General features: G+C 40.3%; 1 protein-coding gene across 1 annotated transcript in view; it reads right to left on the bottom strand.

Annotated features, from left to right (window-relative positions):
* IL1RAPL1 (interleukin 1 receptor accessory protein like 1) overlaps window positions 1-14,661 on the bottom strand; it is a 685,866-nt gene extending 671,205 nt beyond the window's left edge. The window contains exon 1 of the mRNA XM_061988597.1: window positions 14,586-14,661. The gene's annotated coding sequence lies outside the window, so the exon portion shown is untranslated. The remainder of the gene's footprint in view (window positions 1-14,585) is intronic.
* Window positions 14,662-19,800: the final 5,139 nt, after the last annotated feature.

Genomic DNA, 19,800 nt, shown 5'->3' with positions numbered 1-19,800 from the left:
TACTCCTGGGAATTGAAGTCAGGCAATATGTCTGCACTGCCAAGTAATGCAGTCCTTGAGTAAACTCCCTCACACGATTCCCAGACCATCTACATTGCATAATGTGAGTTCATTGTTGGTGTCTGCTTGGAGTAAACAGATGAGTGAAAACAGCTGACTTCCAAGGACTGCATCTAATATCAAGGTGACAAGCTTGGTTTAGTCTGTATTCAACTCTGCTATCATCCCTGCACATAGTCTATAATACATAACATCTTCCAGTTTTGTGCATGAAAAAGGTATGATGCAAGAGGGATCTGCGCTTCACACAATCGATGTTAAAAATACTCCAAAAACCTACAGAAAACAACTACAGTTACAAAAATAACTAAGTGTTGAGACCACCATAGGTGGCTGTGAAGAGACACAAATCCAAATGACAAAATACTGCGATCCTGGCCAACCTGCCTGAGAGGAAATGGGCATTGAGATGTGTGTCTGTGAACTGCTCTCTGCTAACTTGGCTGTCATGGCCTGGAGTACGTTGTCTCACCTCTTGGCACCTGGCCAGTGGGCCCCAGAGAACTGCCAAGGAGGGATAGCACTCCTGGCCAAACCCTCATCTTCACTTGATAGCTGATGTTAAGACAAGGCTTGACACTAGCCTAGGAGGTAGGGATCTCTCCCTAGAGATGATGTATGAAACAGAAAAGACCATGTGATGAACCCAAAGTCATGATAGAGGCCACTGACCAACACTCAGGATTTCTCAATTTCTTAATTATTAATGGTCTTTAACATCTATCCTAGAGCACCCCTCCCCATGCCTGTCAGCTGTTAGACAGCACATGTAGTAACTATGGGGCTGAGCGAGACAGGGAGGTAGGGCTTTGCCATGACTGCCTGCAGTGTCCCACACATCCATGTGCATTGCCTCTGCAGACCCTGTGCCTACCTGCCCTGGGGCACCGACTGCAATCCCCATCAGCCAGGCACTGATAATGTACAGCTTGCCTCTAGAAAGAGGTTAAACTTCGTCAAAACCAGACACACAATCTAATTGCAGAGCTCATGTTTTAACTGGAAGGTATACAGCTAATTGTCCATCCTGCATTAAGAAATCTCAGGAACAACGTACTACATCAATACAGTATTATGTAACTTTAATTGATGTGTGCAGAAGGGAGTCACAATCCCTGTCAGTGACTGGTGACAACCAGAATGTCTCAACTGATACAATTAAATAAATTCCACATTGGTGAAGATGATTAATGTATTTGTATATCATATCACATAAAATACAGAATCACATAAGGACATTTTCGCCCCTATGGCTTTGTTTTCAAGTAAAATTTAGTGTTTGCTAAAAAAAAATTGGGAACAGACAGAAAAAGTGAATTCCTCATTTGCTTGTGGAAACTACTAAAGTAGTTCTGGTTTCATGAGAGTAATATAGACAGCGGCCACCTTAAAAGCTACTAACCATGCACTTGATGTAACAGTAAAAGTCAGCTGCAATTCCAGACATCAATAAAAGAAAACCTCCTGCTGAAATTGGTGATCCCATATGTCAAATAGCAACCACTCTATTATTAAACTTTTTGGTTGCATAAACCACATTTTACGGAACCTTCTACAAGTATACACTATTTTGATACTGAAATCAGTGATAGTGCTTTCTCCTGTATTTTAACTATTTCTGAACGTCTAAAGGACAGTGAGTGTTGCTGGACAGCATTTCTTGTTTCATTTTACTTTTTGATAAGGACTAGGCAAAAATTAGGCCCTTTCATACTAAAGGTCTTTTAAAAACAAGCCTTAAATAGTAAGACAAGCTGTCTGCCCTCTAAGGTAAGCAGAAAGACAATTTGTGCTTTAAAACAACTTATGAACTTAAAGAAATGTATATCTAAATTTAATTACAAAATCTTTTTTTTTTTTTTTTTACATCCACAAATTTGTGATTTTGTTTTAAGGATTATATATTAAGACTTAAAAGAATGCACCTCCCCTCAGAAGACAAGGGAAAGAGGCATGACAGAAAAACAGTCAAGATCACAGAATCAGAATTCTATGAGCAGGTGCATTCTTTCAAGTCTTAATAGATAATCCTCAAAAAAAAATCACAAATTTCTGGATGTAAAAAAATTGTATTCTTTGAACACAGTCTTACTCTACTGTTTTTTCTCTGTCTTGCAATGATCTCTAGATTATAAATTTCCAGTAAAATTAAAAAGCAAGAAAAAATTCCTTTTAAGGTAAGAATACCATGTCAATTTTGGTAGAAAAAAATACAAGATGATGCTATACAAAACTGTCTCTAGTTGAAAATTCAGTCATCCTCCTTCATCACAATAAAGCAGAAGGTTAAAAGCTTATTTGAGAGCACTCTGCATGGTGAAAATCACATCACGAAAAATAATCATAAAATCAAGGACTGTTCCTGCCAAACAAACAATTTACTTATTTCCATGTTTCAGGTGGCACTGATTCAGCCTAATACACTTTAGACTACATTATATTTACATTTCCGTTTTCATGATCTGGTTTCATTACTAGATAAAATGCACTGTGACTATATTGCTCTCAAGCAATGGTTTTCATTGTCTGTGTCAGTGTGGGATTAAGCACACCAAAATACGTGTTAAAATCTTGACTCCTATTGTAATCTAAACCCATCTATACAGCAAGCAGCTCCTGCCAATCTATGAGATACACTGCCCAGTTTCCCCTCTTTTATAAAACACTGGCTCCTTCTGAGTTATGAATTCAGGACTAAGACAGAGCCAGTAGCCGCATCTTACACATGTCAAGATACTGTCATTCCACTGACTGGTAGCCTCTTGACTACTTGACCTTCAGAAACTTCGAACCAGCTCATGTAGTAATTCATGAAGGAGCTCAGATGGAAAAAACACATGCAGACAAGACTTTGCACAGCAACTCTTGGTCAAGCATTGTAATATCAAATTCAGTGCTTCTCAATTCCTTAAGAACAAATTGCAGGAGCATTTTCTGTCTAACATTGAGTTGGACCAGGCAGAGAAGCACTGAAAAAGTCAAACTCTTGTGATTAACCAGCTTTTAAGTGTGTAAATGCAAAGAGAAAAATAATGGCAAAGGTAATGTATAAAAATTGACGTTACAGTGGTATTTTTCAATATTAACACCAATGACTTTATAAGAAAGGCATGCATGTACACAAATATCTCTGCTTATATTTATACATATACATCAGCATTATCTGAAAAACATCAAAATCGACACAAAGTTAGAAGACTCATGTTAGCAGGAGGCATTTGAGATGGCTGGCAAGTCTTATTTACACATTTCCTGTGCTTTTATATATATGAAGAAACATCAAAGGTTTTTAACATGAAAATTATATTCTCAAAGCCATAAAGTATACTCCTGTGATTTCATTACAGCAGCTGTACAGTAAAACTTCTTTGCTTGCTGACAATGGGTTTTGCTACGATAATTAAATAAGTAATGTGTCTGTGATCTTTATTCATTAAAATTAATGCAATAGTATCTATGTTAAAGGTTTGTATTGAACTCAGTCCAGCAAGCCAAACGAAATGGCTTCACTGGAGTTACTCTAAAATTATTCTTGATGTAACACAGAGCTCTGACAAGAGTTTCTGTGTGGAATCAGTTTATCCCTGCTTCACTTAATATTATCCCGAATCAGCAAACACAAGTATCTTCAGAGCAGGCAATAATGTTTTGAATTAAACAAAGCTACAGAGACCGAGAGTCTCCAGGCGACAGGTGATGCTGGGCATGGAGCCTGCTGGCCGGGTATATTCCTGCGGCCAGCTGTGACAGGGGAAATGCTGCCGGCATCACTGCTGAGCTCTGTGGCCTGGCTGCAGTCAAAAGCCGACAGCTGGAATTAGCCCAAAGAATGGTACTGAGCACAGCTTGTCATTTCTAGTAATAAGACTTAAAACAAAGGGCAGAGGTTTTGTGTATGAAACTCAAGATCTCCTCATCTCTGGGATTATCTCTCAGTGAAACCGTAACTGCCCTGCTCTGTCTTTCCCTTTGGAAAAGCTGCTGTTCATAAAGGCAGTACATACGAGTGTACAGTTAATGATGGTCCTGCACCAACAGGCAAATGCACCACATGAAGAGAATCTTACTGCTAAGATTTTAAGATTCCCAAATCTAATTCACTGTACACTGAGACCAACATCAGTCTTTCCCACAACTCCCTGGGCACTGGATTAAGGTTTGATGAATAGAAGCAAATGTGGGGTTAAATTTCAACATCTAAACCAGAGAGATCTATTACTATTAATGTTTTTGTTCTGTTAATTAGATGAGTTACATTCAAACCCTGGCAAAAAGAAAAACACAAGCTACCTTTGATTCACACCCATCCATATTTTGTATACAATTAATTCAGGCAACATAGAAAAAGAAGAAGATGAATAGTGGGGTAATCTTAAATAAAAAAGACTGATTAGTATTTAGGAAACAGGCAGCTGACCCAGCCACCCCCAGTAGTATGACTCACAGTACTATTTTCATATTTGTATTATTTAGCATCTAAAGATCTTAGTTGAGAGTCCTGTTCTGCCAAGAACTTGCATTAAGGGCTCTGAAATTATCTTCACTGATTAACTTTCTGCAGTAAAGAATTTTTGACATTAAAACTGTACATTTGAAATGTCATCTTTTGATTTAATCCTCCCAAAATCTAAGTAATAAATAAATAGATAAATAAATAGATAAATAAATAAATAGATGAAAAACTGTACCCTGTAACCAACATGGAAATTACTTTCCACGGTTTTCAGAGGCAGGCAGAAAATTGAATTTCCACTGAGTTAGGGAGAAGAAATTGACATCAACTCTTCCTCTAACCCTACTCCATATGTAATAAAATAGAAATCTTAAACAAAGCGTTTACATGATAAAGAGATTAAAAAATTAAAAAGACAAGAAGGCAGGAGGTGTTTTTGTCTTCCAGAGTTTAGGGATAAGATACTTAAGTATAGATAAATTTTGTAAAATTTGACAGGGAAGCAAAACTTGAAACTAGTAAAAGGGATTGATTTCAGGCCTTGAAGGTCCAATATGTTCAAATTAATTTTATTAATTTGTGTTCAAACTCATTGTGTTTAAAACTCATTGCTAAGTACTCATTTCTTTGTTTCTATCAGGAACATTAGAAAATGCAAAGTTCATAGACATACCACAGATCCTAAAGTCAGCATCCAGCTCCCAATTGTCCCTGGAACCATGTCTCCCTTTAGTAACAACAGAGAAAGCCTCAAGTTTTGTGAGCCTTTGTGAAAATTCATCTTCCTTTGCTAACCCAATTATTATCTTTGTTCTAAACCTACAAAACTAACTTTAGGATCCCAAAGAAATGAGAGACATATATTACATAGCTAATATAGATATCTTAAGCATTAGGTGCTACTACAAATGGACACAATCCAGAGAAAACACTAATTAAAGAAACTCTCTTGTAAGTGAACAGTCATAAACAGATGTACAGTATCTGCCCATTGAGTCATGTGACTATTTAAAAGAATATACATTATAAACCACTAAAAAGGCAACAGGAAGGAGGATATGTTTAACTAAAGATTAAAATATATCTGCTGAATTTTTAGATAGAATGCTTAGGATGTCAACTTACATGGCATACATTTTTAGTAATTATTTTGAAATAACTTCATTATTTTCCCATTGTAGTAATTGAAAGCACCACAGACCAGCAATGGCTGAACAACTTTTCAAGAAACTTGACATTCCCTTCTATGAAGAAATAAAATATGAACATTGTATTTCTTTTAATGACAGAAATTTATAGGACTGACTATACTGTCAATAATTCAGTGGAGCTTTAATGAATTCTATTGAATTTTACCAGATTTTCTTTTTATAATAAATTTTAACCTATTACAGATAAACTTATCAAAGCATGAGGGAGTTTGCTTGTTGTTTGTTTTTTTTTTCCCCACAGAAACTAACAAAAGTGAGGAAATTAGATGATAAACCTAGAGACTGATCCAAAACCTACTGAGTCCAGTGGGCAACTTTCTGTTTGCTTTAGTGGGTTTTGGATCAGAACTTTAGTAACAAGGTCTTGAACATGTGCCCAGTCAGCAATAACAAAGTCTTTATTAAGCAGTATGGCAGTTACTGCATTTGTAAACTGAATAGTGAACTATGGTCATAGAAAGAGTGTCCATCTAGTCAGACAGCACCTTCTGCCTTCAAGGGAAGGCAGAAGCAAATCTTTTGTAAGACACATCCTTTGACACTTCAGAAACCACGAATGCACGCATACATTCATTGCAAGTATAACTGGAAATTAGCAGGTGGTTCTTGGTATACACAAGGCAATAGCCTTCTAATCTACCTATTATGCAGGCTGATAATCTTCTTATCTAGCCATCTATCACAATGTAATTTTTTTTTTTTTTTTAATTCATGCACTCAGGCAAGCTGTTACATTTAACTGGAACTTTTTCTTCACTGTATCCTTGCTAGTAAGAGACAAAGAACTTAAGTGAATTATGTAAAGATGTGCATTTCTGTACTCATTTTAGATTTTTCACAATTTAGTTTAATTGATCATCAGTAAAACAATATAAAAGGGAACACAAAGTATTTTTCAATAGCTTTCAGTATTCCCTGAAACATCTTCTGTTCTCATATATCGTATCTTCCTCTTTTTTTTTCTGAATAATACAAAACTTTCATTTCTTTCTTCAGATGGGATTCTTTTCATGTGGAAGACTTTTCTTTTTTCTGTCATTCTCTGGTCCTTCCTTCCTTCCTTTCTTCCTTAATAGCTTTCTGGGTCAGAAGTGACCAAACAAAAACGCATTATTCATACTGAATATGAGAGTCAACAGTTGGTGAAGTAAATTTTATTCAAGAAATACTAAACAATGTTTTGCATTTATTTTATAATATATATAGCTTTCCTCTGCTATGAACTGAGGAAATACTCTGATCGAGCTTTGCCCTAAAAATGGAAAAGAGATTTTTGACAGTATCCATTGCTCTGTTGGAGAGGTAGACAGGAAACATTCAGATTGTATCTTCCAAAGAATTACGACGTTTATTTCTAAAATAACAGATGATGCAATATAGCCCTGACTAGTGATTTTTCTAGTCTTTGCAAAGTACATTTTATTTTTGGTGTTCTAAAATCAATTTGTGTTGTCTTCAACTAAGCTACATTTACAGACCATTCAGAAATAAATTAATACCAAATTAACCCCCAAACACAGCTACCATCTCATTGTACGGTTGAATTGTGTTATGTTTCCTATATTTAGCATAAGAAGTAACTGGAGTATTTTCTCTTTATGGCTTGCGATCAGTATTCTTCTGTGTATGTATGCCAGTAAATGCATATGTATCTGAGTAAATGGATACATATGCATACGCATATGTAGGCATATGTATTTTTGCATGTGTATGTACAGAATGAAATATATATATGTATAGACACTGCTAGCCAGTGAATCTGATTTAACGTTGGTGTAAACACATCAGCTTCAGCTATGAGACCCCTCAAAGCAATGTCTAGTGGAAAGCTGATAGGCCTTTTCTTTATTGCAAGAGGAAATGTTGCATAAAATAAACTCAGTGTGCAATAAATATGCAGATCTTACTGATAGATTGGTACACAGACATACACATACATCTCCATTATGTTTACAACCTGATGCAAAGGAAATGCTATGAATTTCCAGTTACATTGTTCTAAAATAAACAAAGGTAAGATTCCCTGGGGAGGAAGTTTAAATCAGGGAGGAGACAGACAGAAAGCACTGAAGAGAAGTTGAGAATGCAGGAATGCCAAGGTGCTGTATGGTAACAGCTGTGCTCTACTGCCATCCTGGAATTCTGTGCACTAAACAGTAACCTGACAGACACAGGGATAAAATTGTTGCCAGGGATCAGTTCCACACAAAAGCATCCTGGTCAAATACATCCCTGTGCAGACAGAGTGGCTGCATCCCAAGGTTTCCATCATATCGATAGATCTTGGTGTACAAATTATCCTTGAGGCATACGATCCACTGAGCTCAGAGACAAATACAGTAGAGATGTGCTGCCAAATTGACGTAGGCAGGGGCAAAAGTATATGCAGACTGCTTAGACAGTTCAGGCATAGCAACTCTCAGTCTGAGGCAACTGGTCTGGGAACGCAGACAGGTTGCTGTTGGTTAAATTCACTCCTAACCTCCCCATCACTAGCAGAAGCCTTTCTCTGTGCATTATAATGATGGAAGTTACTGTGACTTCATTTTCCTTGAAACAGTCTAAACTTTTGGCTAGGATTCAGTTTACTGAAATTGCTACTGACAGTACAAGCACAAACTATTAAGTGGAACTTAACAGGTGAAACTGAGATATTGAGGTTTTACATGGCAGTTGCACCAGCTTTGCAAGAGGCAATCTTGTAAGAGCATTGTGAGACTTTTGCTGGAAATTCCAACACTTTTTTCTTTGTCAGAGGAAAATTTCGTGCAAAATACCATGAAATATGAAAATTTCAGGTAAAATATCTACCTTGTCTAAAACAGACAACAGGAAACATTCTGTCATCTTCCTGCCACTAATTTCTTATTTTACAGAGAAGCACCTCAAATTACCTCAGCTGAGAGATCAGAGCCTCATTGTGTGATTGGAAACATACGTAAAAATCATAGAATCATATAATGGTTTTCGTTGGAAGGGAGGTTAAACATCACTTAGTTCAAAGCACCCTGCTAAGGGCATGGACAACTTCCACTAGCCCAGATTGCTCAAAGTTCTATCCAGCCTGGCTTTGAACACTATAGACAGTTTCCCTGAGCAACCTGTTCCAGTGCCTCACCACCCTCACAGTGAAGAATTTTTTCCTTATATTTAATTTAAACCTCTTTCAGAAGCCATTATCCTTTGTCCTATCATTATCTGCCCTTGTAAAAAGTCCCTCTCTGACTTTTCTGTGGGCTCTTTAGATACTGGAAGGCTGCTATAAGGTCTCCCTGGAGCCTTCTCTTCTCCAGGCTAAACAACCTCAAAAATTGTCTCTAGCCCTCTGATTATCTTCCTGGTCCTACTCTGGACTTGCTCCAACAGGTTATTCTTGCATTGGGGGCCCCAGAGTTGAACAGAGTATTCCAGGTCTTCTCTCATGAGGTGGAGAATCACCTCCCTCAAACTGTTGGCAACGTTTCTTTTGATGCAGCCCAGGATTTGGTGGGCTTTCTGGGCTGCATGCACACATTGCTGGGTCATGTTGAGCTTCTCAACAACCATGCCTCCAAGTCCTTCTTCTCAGGATTGCTCTCAGTCCATTCTCCAGCCAGCCTGTACTTGCCCTGACCCAGGTACAGGACCTTGCCCTTGACCTTGTTGAACATCATGAGGTTTGCACAGGTCCACCTCTCAAGCCTATCAAGTTCAATCTGGATGGCAGCCCTTCCTCCAGCATGTCAGCCACACCATCAGCAACTCGCTGAGGCTGCTCTCAATCCCACTGTCCATGTTGCTGACAAAGATGTGCCACTCACAAGATCAACACCTGAGGAATGCCACTCATTACTGCTCTTCACTTGGACAGTTACACTGACCCTTATCCACCAAGTGGTCCATCCATCATATTCATATGTCTCCAATTTAGAGACAAGGATGTTGTGTGGGACACTGTCAAAATGACAGGGCAATTGCCCTAGCACTACAGAGTTTAAGAATTTCCAAAAAAGTTCAAGCATTGCTGATTTAGAACAGTTGCGAAGGACCAAAATACAGAAAATTTTTTGACACCACTAGCCATCCAACCATTAAGTAGCACTACCCCTTGTCTGCCTGCTGGTTGTATAGATTTGTATGGACCGTATCAGTCTTCTCAATGTATTAAGTTTCCTTGTTTCTTTTCAGAAGCTACACTGACACACCCTATATTATGCCCAAACCTAGAAATAAAATGGAAATGGTATCTACTGCACTGGCAAAAAATGACTTGTTTTCATTTTCTTTCTCCTTCTTCATCTCCGATCAAAAAATCTTTGTGGGTGATTGCTGCAGTTGATGCTAGGACCACTGAAAATCTGTTAACTGTCTGTGGGCTTTTCTCATAAACATGAAATTTCTAAACAAAGAAAGCAGTAAGCCTGATGTCCTTGGTTTGTTTGTTCAGTCCTAGATATTGAAGCATAAACAATGTTCTGTATAATATCATGAAATGACCTAGGACTGCCTATAATACACAGGTACAGTGAGACCTGGGAAAGCCGAGTATCCAACATTAAAACAGTGAAACAGCACTACCTGATTTCCTTGCCCCAGTCTTACATAGCTTTGGCAAACAGCAGTATTCTCCCTCTTATCAACAGAATGGAGAGCCATATGTGACTGCCTTAGAGAAACATGCAAAGCTTTAATACTAACATTAAAAAACCATAATCTTTCATTTTCATTCTTCCCCTTGTCCCATCCCAAGAGCTTTTTTTCCAAATGTGTATTGATTTTAAGCTATCACAAGTAAAGTTCATTGCTGCACTTGATTGCGGGAGGAAGGATGTAAGAATATGAAAATAGTACAAAAATGCATGAAAAATGACAGGCTAAATAATCCCTCCTGAGCCACTGTGGTCCATTATTTGATACTACATTTTAAAGTAAAACAAGCATACACTTGAACTGATATAGCATAATGGCTGCTTCAGTGCTGCTGTAGATGTAAGGACTGCACGTAAGGACTTAAAGAAATGCATGGATTACTGACCTGACAGGCCATGATGGTAATCCAAAACAACTGTTATAGGTTGTACTGTAAATTCTTATTTCATGGGCCCCTAACACAATGGATGGAAACAAGATAGAGGTTTATAATAAAAAATGCTGAAACAACCTTATCTATAGCTGTGCAAATGGTGTCATTCCAATTAAACTTTACTACTTGAGCACCACTAGATAACTTGTTAGTTTGTAACCATATTAATCAGAGTTTGGATGTTTCAGTCACCATATATCACAATGCAGTGAGTGCTATAAGAAGATTCCCAGCCACTTAAGATCATCATAGCTGTTATGAAACACTGAAGTATATCCAAACACCTCTCTGTGACTGCAAACATACTGAATGAAAACCTCAGTTATCCAGTTTTTTTTGCTTTGTTTCTCAATACATGGATTTGACATAATAGCCACAGAAAGTACTCTGAATGCGTTACAAGAATATCACTGAACAGTAAAAAAGCTTTATTAAGATCTGCCCTGTATGTTTCAAATGTTCCTATCAGCAGTAAAACAAGTCTACTGTCTTCAGTGATAACGACAGTCAGAGTCTGCTCTTTCAGAGGGAGGCACTGAGATTATTCTTCATGCACTGCTGTTTTCTTTGAAAGCCAGCTTCCCAGCACTAGTGAGGAGTGGGTGGCAAAACTCTCCCTGCTTTCAGTGGTCTGAGATTTGGAGCCTGGGAATGTTTTATGTAAATATTTCTCTTCACATTTTCTCTTCATTTGTCCGAGTGATTTACAGTTTTACTTCAGCAAGGAAAGTTTCCTCTCAAAGAGGCTATATTTGGTGCAAACTGAATTGATATTGGAGCTGAAACACTCTGTTTTTACAGAGTGGGTATCACCAACTTCAACAATGAAATTAATCTAAAAATAAAACTTTGTTGCTTACCACTTTCTATTACCCTAAATTTGCAAATCTTTGCATGATGCATACCAGTTTACACGTACCATGGCCTTTATTTCCACAGTCAACACATACTCTTTTACAGCCCCGGTTTTATAATGCTTTGTATAGACAACTGTGCCTTCCTTTAAGATGGATGGCACAGGTATGTACCCTGTGCGTCACAAGAAGTCCTGTAAGAAATTAAAGAGAAAGAATCTGCCTGAAATCACACGTGGTAGAACAGAGTATGTCATGGACCTTTCTGAAAATTGTAAGAGCTGTAGCAATGCACAGGAGTTGCCATAGTGTTATTCTGACCCCTGAAGGATGGAAACAGAGTTAACTTTACATCCTTTTTTTTCCAATTGACTCAGTATACTCTATGAATGTCGAACTCCAAACTACATTAGTAGGATTTATTAGTGCTTGCCCAGACTTATCCTCCAGAAATATGAAAATGGTCATGCATTAACAGTGAAACAACTTTAAAACACTGATGTTTTCAGGGGAGCAGAGGAAAAAATGATTTTTTTTAGGCCAGTTTATGATAAAATTACTGTGAGTTTGATAGTGCATTAAATCTAGTAGTACGTGAAGATCATGTTTATCAAGAGACGTAAAACCTACTCTGCCCTCACCTCTTCTTAACTGAAAGTATTTTAGTGGAATTTGGTTAGAATGAGTTCAGAGGGAAGTGAGGAAGGACACAAGTTGGTGGTGATAAGATCACTCATTTCATCTGAGTTAAGATTTCATCAGGCTTACATTTTTCAGAAAATGCATCCATTGGATGTATGGGGCCACAGTACTGCCTTTGAAAGCTTATCAAGGAGTACTCTCTCCCCCCTCCTCCCCAGTCAGATAGGAATACTGATTTACAATTCTAAAATGGATATGAAAGTAAAGTATATCCTGATACTACTACCTTTGTGGATGATTTGCCAAAAAATTCCATTTGAGTTAAATCGATGGGACTCCTGTCACACCTTTGCTCTTCTCCTACTCACTTCTGAGATGCCTGAAACGTGTGGAATGGACTACCTTTCAGGTTCCCTGTAAATGTAACAGGTAGATCAGGCTGTTGTATCTCACAATACTTTCTTCTAAAGTCAGTCATGCTGTCCTCTACCATACTGAAGCAGCATCCTGCTAAAGCTGCGAGGCAGTCACCGCGCACAGTGACAGAGACAATGCTACCTATGTTAAGTGCCGCACATACTCAGGGAGAAATAGCAACAGCTCTGCCTCGAGCGCTGGAAGAGGGGTCAGCAGGACGATGCGTGTGGAAGCAGGCGAGGGCGATGGGGGAGGAGGATCAATTTTAATTTCAGTTTTATTCCTCCTCCGCTCAGCTGTTGCCATGCACTGAAGTTCCAGGTTGCCGTGTGACCTTGCTGTGGGGCGCACAGCCGGATCTGCTCAAAGGGACCATTATGCAGCCTCGCACGGGCTTTTCGGAAGCCCTCTCCGCGGGTGTGGCTGAATCTGCGACTAGGCAGCCTCCTCCTCCTCCGCCAACTCCCTGTCCCGGGGAAACTCCGCCAGAAGCACACTGGTGCAAAAAGGCAGCCTGCAAGAGGCAAACCTCTTTGTCAGGAGCTGAGCAAGGATCTCCCCTCCTCTGCCCGGGTCTCCATCCCCCGCTGCTGGGAGCGCTACAAAAGTTAACCCAAGTGATCGATACGCTATATGAACATATTATTCTACTATCGGCGACTGAAGACACTGATGTAATCAAGTTACATAATCGCCGTCTTTGCACAAATACATCCATCTTCCTACAGATAGATATGCATATCTTCTTCCATCCATTATGCATGAACCCACCAGCAGTACATAAGGGTATATATTTTTGCACACACTATATAACTTTAGCATTGCAGTGCATTGCACTGCACAACGTCATCACTATCGATTCCCTCAACCTTCCCCCATTCCCTCTATGAGAACTGATTTTGCAGAGAAAGGTTACCAATGTGCATTGCTTGGATCCCTTTAAGTCTTTAAAGGCTGAAGTGCTTCCCTTGCTTGCTTCTGTTCTTAAGAAGACGATGTTTCCTCTCCTTTTTCTCCCTGTCTCGCTTCACACCACAACGAAAAGAGGAATTAATTCACACACAGTCCCTCAGTCAGATGCATATATGTATGAAATACCGAAGATAGCATCTCTGTTTGCAAATCTTCAACTCCCATACACGTGGTCTGAGGTTTCAGTGGGTAAGTTATTGGGTGAAAAATATATTTTATAAAAGCAGGTGGATGAGAGATTTTCAGGCTAGTGACATTTACAGTATTTCTCTATCAAGATGAGATTTTTTTTTCTTTACCATCCCTCAGTTTATAATTCCCTTGCAGGATTTACATGAATAGTTGTAATCCTAAATTACCAGTGGCATTTAACCCCCTTAGCACCAGAGCAGTGTATCACGATCAATAAAGCTCCCCACCTTAAAGTTTAACAACTTGAAAAGCAGGATTCCTCTACCTCCATTGCAGCTATGAAATGCAGCAGAATGCTGCACGGAGTTGGAAACATTTGTTTTAACCAGTGGATGGGATCTGATCCCATATCAAATAGATTCCATCTCGGAGAGCTTCTTTACTCTCAAATACCCTTTTCAGTCAAAAAATATTATAAGCAGGAAAAAAAAAAAAAGGAAAAAGAAAAAAGAGGGGGAAAAAGAGAGGAAATGAGAGATTCCTTGCTCTTAGGGTACTCTCCCAAATCCAGAGGGTGCAAGAATAGAGAGGGAGGAGGAGAATCTTATATTTCATTTTTTTTATTCATATCAGAAGACCTACTGCAGTTATTCCACTCGGCTGCCAATAACGGCCGGAGCCCCTCGCACCAGGGTAATGCAGCAATCCCGAAAGTACTCATTTCAATCACACGCCACCAAGTTTAGTAATGCCGGGCTTTTGCCTGGATAAAATGACCTTACCCACAGGAGTCTCCCGAAATATCCCTCCGGTGCGTTCCGTCAGCGAGGCAAGTGCCGGTCACCACACTGCGCACTCGGCCGGAGAAGCCCCGTGTTTACTCCTGGGGCTGAGCTGGCCGCCAGTGCCGCGGACGCGGCGCCCATCCATCCACCGCTGCCAGCTCCGCCGCGGGCGCAGGTAATTCCATACAGACTTCGGTGCCCCCCCCGTCCCCCCTACCCGAGTCGCCCCTTCCTTCCTAGTTCAGAAAGTGCCCGCGTCGCCGGCGGGAGGTACCATCCAGGTGCGGCGGGGGGGCTGGGGGGGAAGAGGGGGCGGCCGGCCTGAGGGCTCCCCAGCCGCCCGTGGGCAGCTCCGCGCCCAGCGCACTGCCGCCGCCGCCGCCGAGGGCCGGGTCCGGGCTCCGCGCACAAGTATCCGGCGAGCGGTGATCCGGCGGGGTTTCCCGGTGTTGGGCGGCTGTGGGGAAAGCGCTGCGGGAGGGGGCGGGGGGAGGGTGCTTCCCGGGTCCTAGCACCCTCGCCGCCGCGCCACAAAAAAAAAAGGAAAAAATGGGGGGGGGGAAGGGTGGGGGGGGGAAGATCGCCAACGGGAAAAGAAGATGGGGGGGAAAAAAAAATCGGTTGTCCACTTGGCCCGAACGATACTAATCCCCGGTGAAAATGACAAGTGATGAGCAAAGAAGAGGAGGTCTTGATTGATAACCACAATCCACCCAAAATATCCTAAAGCAGCAGAGGAAGAGAGGGAGAGAGGCGAGAGAAACTGCACTGCATGAAGGATTCCTGTGTTCCTAGGGGCCGGGCTGGCCGGGCTGACGGCTCCTCCGCCGGGCCGCCAGCCGCCAAGCGCCTGCCGCTGCTGCCACCCGATGGACACCACGGCACTCGCCACCCGCGCCCGCCTCGCCTGCCACCGTTTCGGATCGAGAGGCAGGGCGGTGGGGGGTGGGTTTTTTCGGAGGGAAGGACGGAGCGAGGCAGGGAGGGCCCGTCGGAAGAGATCCTGGAGAAGCTCTGGGGTGGCGGACCAGGCTTCCCTCCGTCCCTCCCGCCGGCCGGCAGTGCCGGGGCCGCGGCGCGCCGCGCCTGGCCGGGACCGGCAGGATAAACGCCTGTCGCGCAACATGCGCGGGGGTCAGCCTGCTTCTCTTTTCCTGTAGTGGTTTTTTGTGCTGTTGTGGGTTGGGTTTTTTTTGGTTTTTGGTGGATTTTTGTCATTTTTTTTCCTCCCTTCCCCTCCGGTTTCCGAAGCAAAGTGTTGTTTTAGGAGAGATGATACATTATCTATTCTTGGATTTTTATAAGGCAAACTGTGGGCCTCGCTGTTGCCATGGGATCTTCTTTGTGCGAACTCTCTGAACTGTGTGGGAACAGTTTTATTTCCTTCCCTTCAGATTTTCTTTTCTTTTTTTTTTTTTTTCTCCCTTCTCTGCAACTCTTCCGAAGATATGTATCAAGATGTAACTGCATTATTGCCAATTAAGATTAACAGCAGCTGCAAGGTGCATCTAATTAGGAATGTTAATTACTTCGTGAAATAAATAGGCATTTACAGATGTTTAGAATACTACACGAATGTTCTCTAAAATGTAACTCCTGAATTCTGATTCTCCCCCCCAATAAATTCAGCCACATTCCTGAACAAAGGCGCAGGGGAGTGGAAACCCCCTCTGCCATGATGCCATCCCTGCAGGCACACAGAGACAGATAAACAGAGAGAGTTGCCTATAAGTAGGTAGACAGTTGGGTCAGAGATATTTCAGACTCTTACAACCCATTGCATGGGGTGGGAGGGTAGCAATGTGAGATAACCACCTACAGTTACATATCTGTTTCTGTAAATAGTGCTCTCCAAACCAGAGACTAGGCAACATCCAGTTACCACTAAATCCATCCCGGCTTCCTTGTAGAGCCATAGAGAAGAATCCAAACTGCTGCAATTGTTAAAGCCCCAATATCTTAAAGGAGAAGAGGAGAGAGAAGAGAAAAGCAGCACATAGGAAGGTGTGATTTCATTATGGAACATGACAAAGGATTATCGATAGGCAGATAATGTGCCATGAATTGTCAATGAGTTGCAGGAGAGGTGGGAGCTGTTGCAGAATTTGTGGAGCTTGCTCACGCCACACTCCGCTCTCTTTATTATAATAAAATGCCATTCTTCATTTGGATAAAAAACAGAATAAGCTAGAAATGAATGCAACCACCAGCAGTCAAAATTCAGTTTTGAAGCACAGAACTTAATGTGACTAGTTAAACCAAGCATTTAGATACTACTATGATGAGTGATCTATATGTGTGGGTAGGTGAAAGAGACAAGAGAAACTTTATGGGATTCTCTTTGTAGATCAGTACAGGACATTTTAAGTTAGCTAAATGACTCATACAATCTACTTGAGAGAGCTGTTCTGGGTGCTTGATTTAGAAGCCCAGGCATCCTAGCTGGGAAAGAGAGGAAGAGAGGACAAGAGAGAGGGGCTCCCAACCTTAATTCTCACCGTTGTCCTTTGGGAGATCTGCCTTCCCACAGACACCTCCATTATGTGACATCAAGAGACTTCTTCACACCCAGACAGAACCAATACACAAGGCCATTCATGCTCTGCAACAGGCAGAGAGGAGAAAGGAGGTACTTGAGATTAGCACATCAGCCAGGCATGTGACATATTTGCCTTCAGTTACAGATGTTTTATAAATTTCTCTTCCACTGGTATGCAAGTCTCTCTGTCCTTTTGTTCCTTCTCCGTATAACATGAGCTAACAACATCCTAATTCACAAGGGTGCAGTGAAGATAAAAAGACATTAATGTTTGTGAGGTGTTCGCATACAGTGGTCATGGGAGCTATATAAGTTCCCAGAGAGGCTGATTAAGGGTCTGACAGAAGAAAGGGAAAATGAAAAAGGATGGAAGCCAAAAGATGTGAGCAAAATACACTGTAATTGCTGAAATAGCTGAAACCAGACTAATAACACAGAAAAGCTGTAGACCATTCACATGTACAGAATATAAACCACCTTCATTCTTGGGTTAAATTCATCTCTGGGTTAAGCGAACTGAATTCAATTCCTTTCTCAGTTACTGAGTTGCTATGAATAGCAATGCAGTTGTATAGATATAAGAGAAAGAGATTTCAGATTTTTTTTTTATCTCATCTACATATTGAATCTCCCTCCATTCGGCTTTGTCTTCCCATTAATAATTATGATGTGCATAATATAGAAGTCCTCATCATAGCTTGAGTGTTTGCAAGATATTTCACTGAGGAGAGCAGCGAAATCTTACCTGTTTTCTAAACATTGTTTCAATTCTGTGGCATTCAGTGCATGCTGAATGGATTAATATGAATGGGTAGTGTACCTTGTACCTGTACCATGTGTATCATCTTAAGGCATTGTGTTCCTTTAAGTAAGGAAGAGGCACAAGCCACATCCTCATCTATACTTCAGTAAGAAATTTGAAAAGGATTATCCCATTTCATGTGTATTTAGGGAAAGCAAAACAGGGCAAAGTAAACTACCTTTTCTAAAAGCCATACATATTTAAAATGAAAGGGTTGACAGAGTATATGGCTCTGAAGAGCGCTAACATCATGCAGGATGCATTTGGTTAGTAAATTCAATCTGCTCAAATGGGTAGCACCCAACAGCTAATGCCATGCCTTAGCTGCATAGTGTCCTTCAAAAACCTTGTGTTCACCTTGCTGGCAAGTCTGTCCAGAGGGCCCAAAAACTGGATGTCACTGCCTACCTATGGACTTCAAGCTGTTAAATAACGTTTCCATTTGTATATTTATTTCCCACTTTTTAACAAAGGCAATGGAAGAAACAGGCTAAGTAACACAAAACACAAGCATTTGCACATTCTTTTTCTTAATGTGCATATATGACATAATGTAAATCTAATAGCATGGAAAACACAGGTTTTTAGATGACAAAAATAACAAATCAAGATTTTAAAATATACCTTCACTCTCCCACTAAAAACACCTAAACAGAAGCCCTGTTCATGTAAAAGTCTACATCTGAACTCTGTAAATTGCAGTCTCAATCTAATTACTAAACAGTTCCAGTAAAACAAAAAGGTCAACATTCTATCCATTATTTTTTCTTTCCTTCTTTTCAAAAACAACAATTGCATTGGTCTCATTAAAAAGCAGCTTCCCTTTTTGTCCACTTTTGGCATGACTAAGTAATCTGGAATGCTTCAGAGAGCAAAAGGGAAAACCGCTATCTGGTAAGCTTCTCAGATTCCCCTTGAATTCTTGTATATTTTTAATATTTTTATTTACTCTACAATGACATTTTATTTATGTTTTGTGCTTTATATATTGTACATTGCATATAACATTTTTAAAAAGAAGTCCAGGCAAAAGTGTTCCAGAGACCAGATGTTTTAAAAAGAATAATTCATGTTGTGTGAAAATTTCAAGAGTGATTTCCTTTATAGATAGACTGAGGAGCCTAACTAAAGAATATGTGTCTAGTCAGGGAATAATACTCATAACTGCGACATTTAATTGCAACGATTCTTGATACTACTTGACTGTATAGTCTTGACTGAAATTATATTTTTCTCTTCCTGAACTACATATACCTTTCCATGAGTATAAACATGCTGTACTCACTGCTAGGCAATGTTGTCCCAAGTGCTGCCGTTTTACCACACTTTTCTTGTCAGTACCATTTCTCTGTGACTCATCCAGCAGCTCACTGCAGAGCATGTCAGATAGATCACACTATTTGATACACAGGTCTGCCAGGGCTTGCTCTCTCTATATGCAGGTGAGACATGCCTTCCTATGTTGGGTAGACATTAGTTGTAGGTGGCCTGAACAAAGCATTATGACACCCATAGATGAAAAGTGACATGACATAAAAGATTAACATCTTGTTACTGCTTGAGTGGGAGAATATTTTCATTCAGAAAGCCATTCCTACAAAGCAAACATTTCATTGGTTCTTTAAGGTTTAAAGAAAATGGAATTAGAAATATATATATAAAATTAGCTTGGTTGTCCTGCAACTTACTGCTTTAACCTAATTTAGCAGAGGATAATGTCAAGATAATTAAATGCTCGTCTCTTGCACATTTTTAATTTTGTAGAATAAATGGTTACATGCTGTTCCTCTAGTCTCTCATTAGGGCATCTCAAATGAAGATAATATTCTTCCATAAGCTACTTAGAACATATACCTCATCTGTTTAATTAA

This window comes from Colius striatus, chromosome 1 (genome assembly GCF_028858725.1).
Source record: "Colius striatus isolate bColStr4 chromosome 1, bColStr4.1.hap1, whole genome shotgun sequence".
Lineage (NCBI taxonomy): Eukaryota > Metazoa > Chordata > Aves > Coliiformes > Coliidae > Colius > Colius striatus.
The sequence above is the reverse complement of the archived record's forward strand: the minus strand, read 5'-3'. Positions and strand labels throughout refer to the sequence as shown.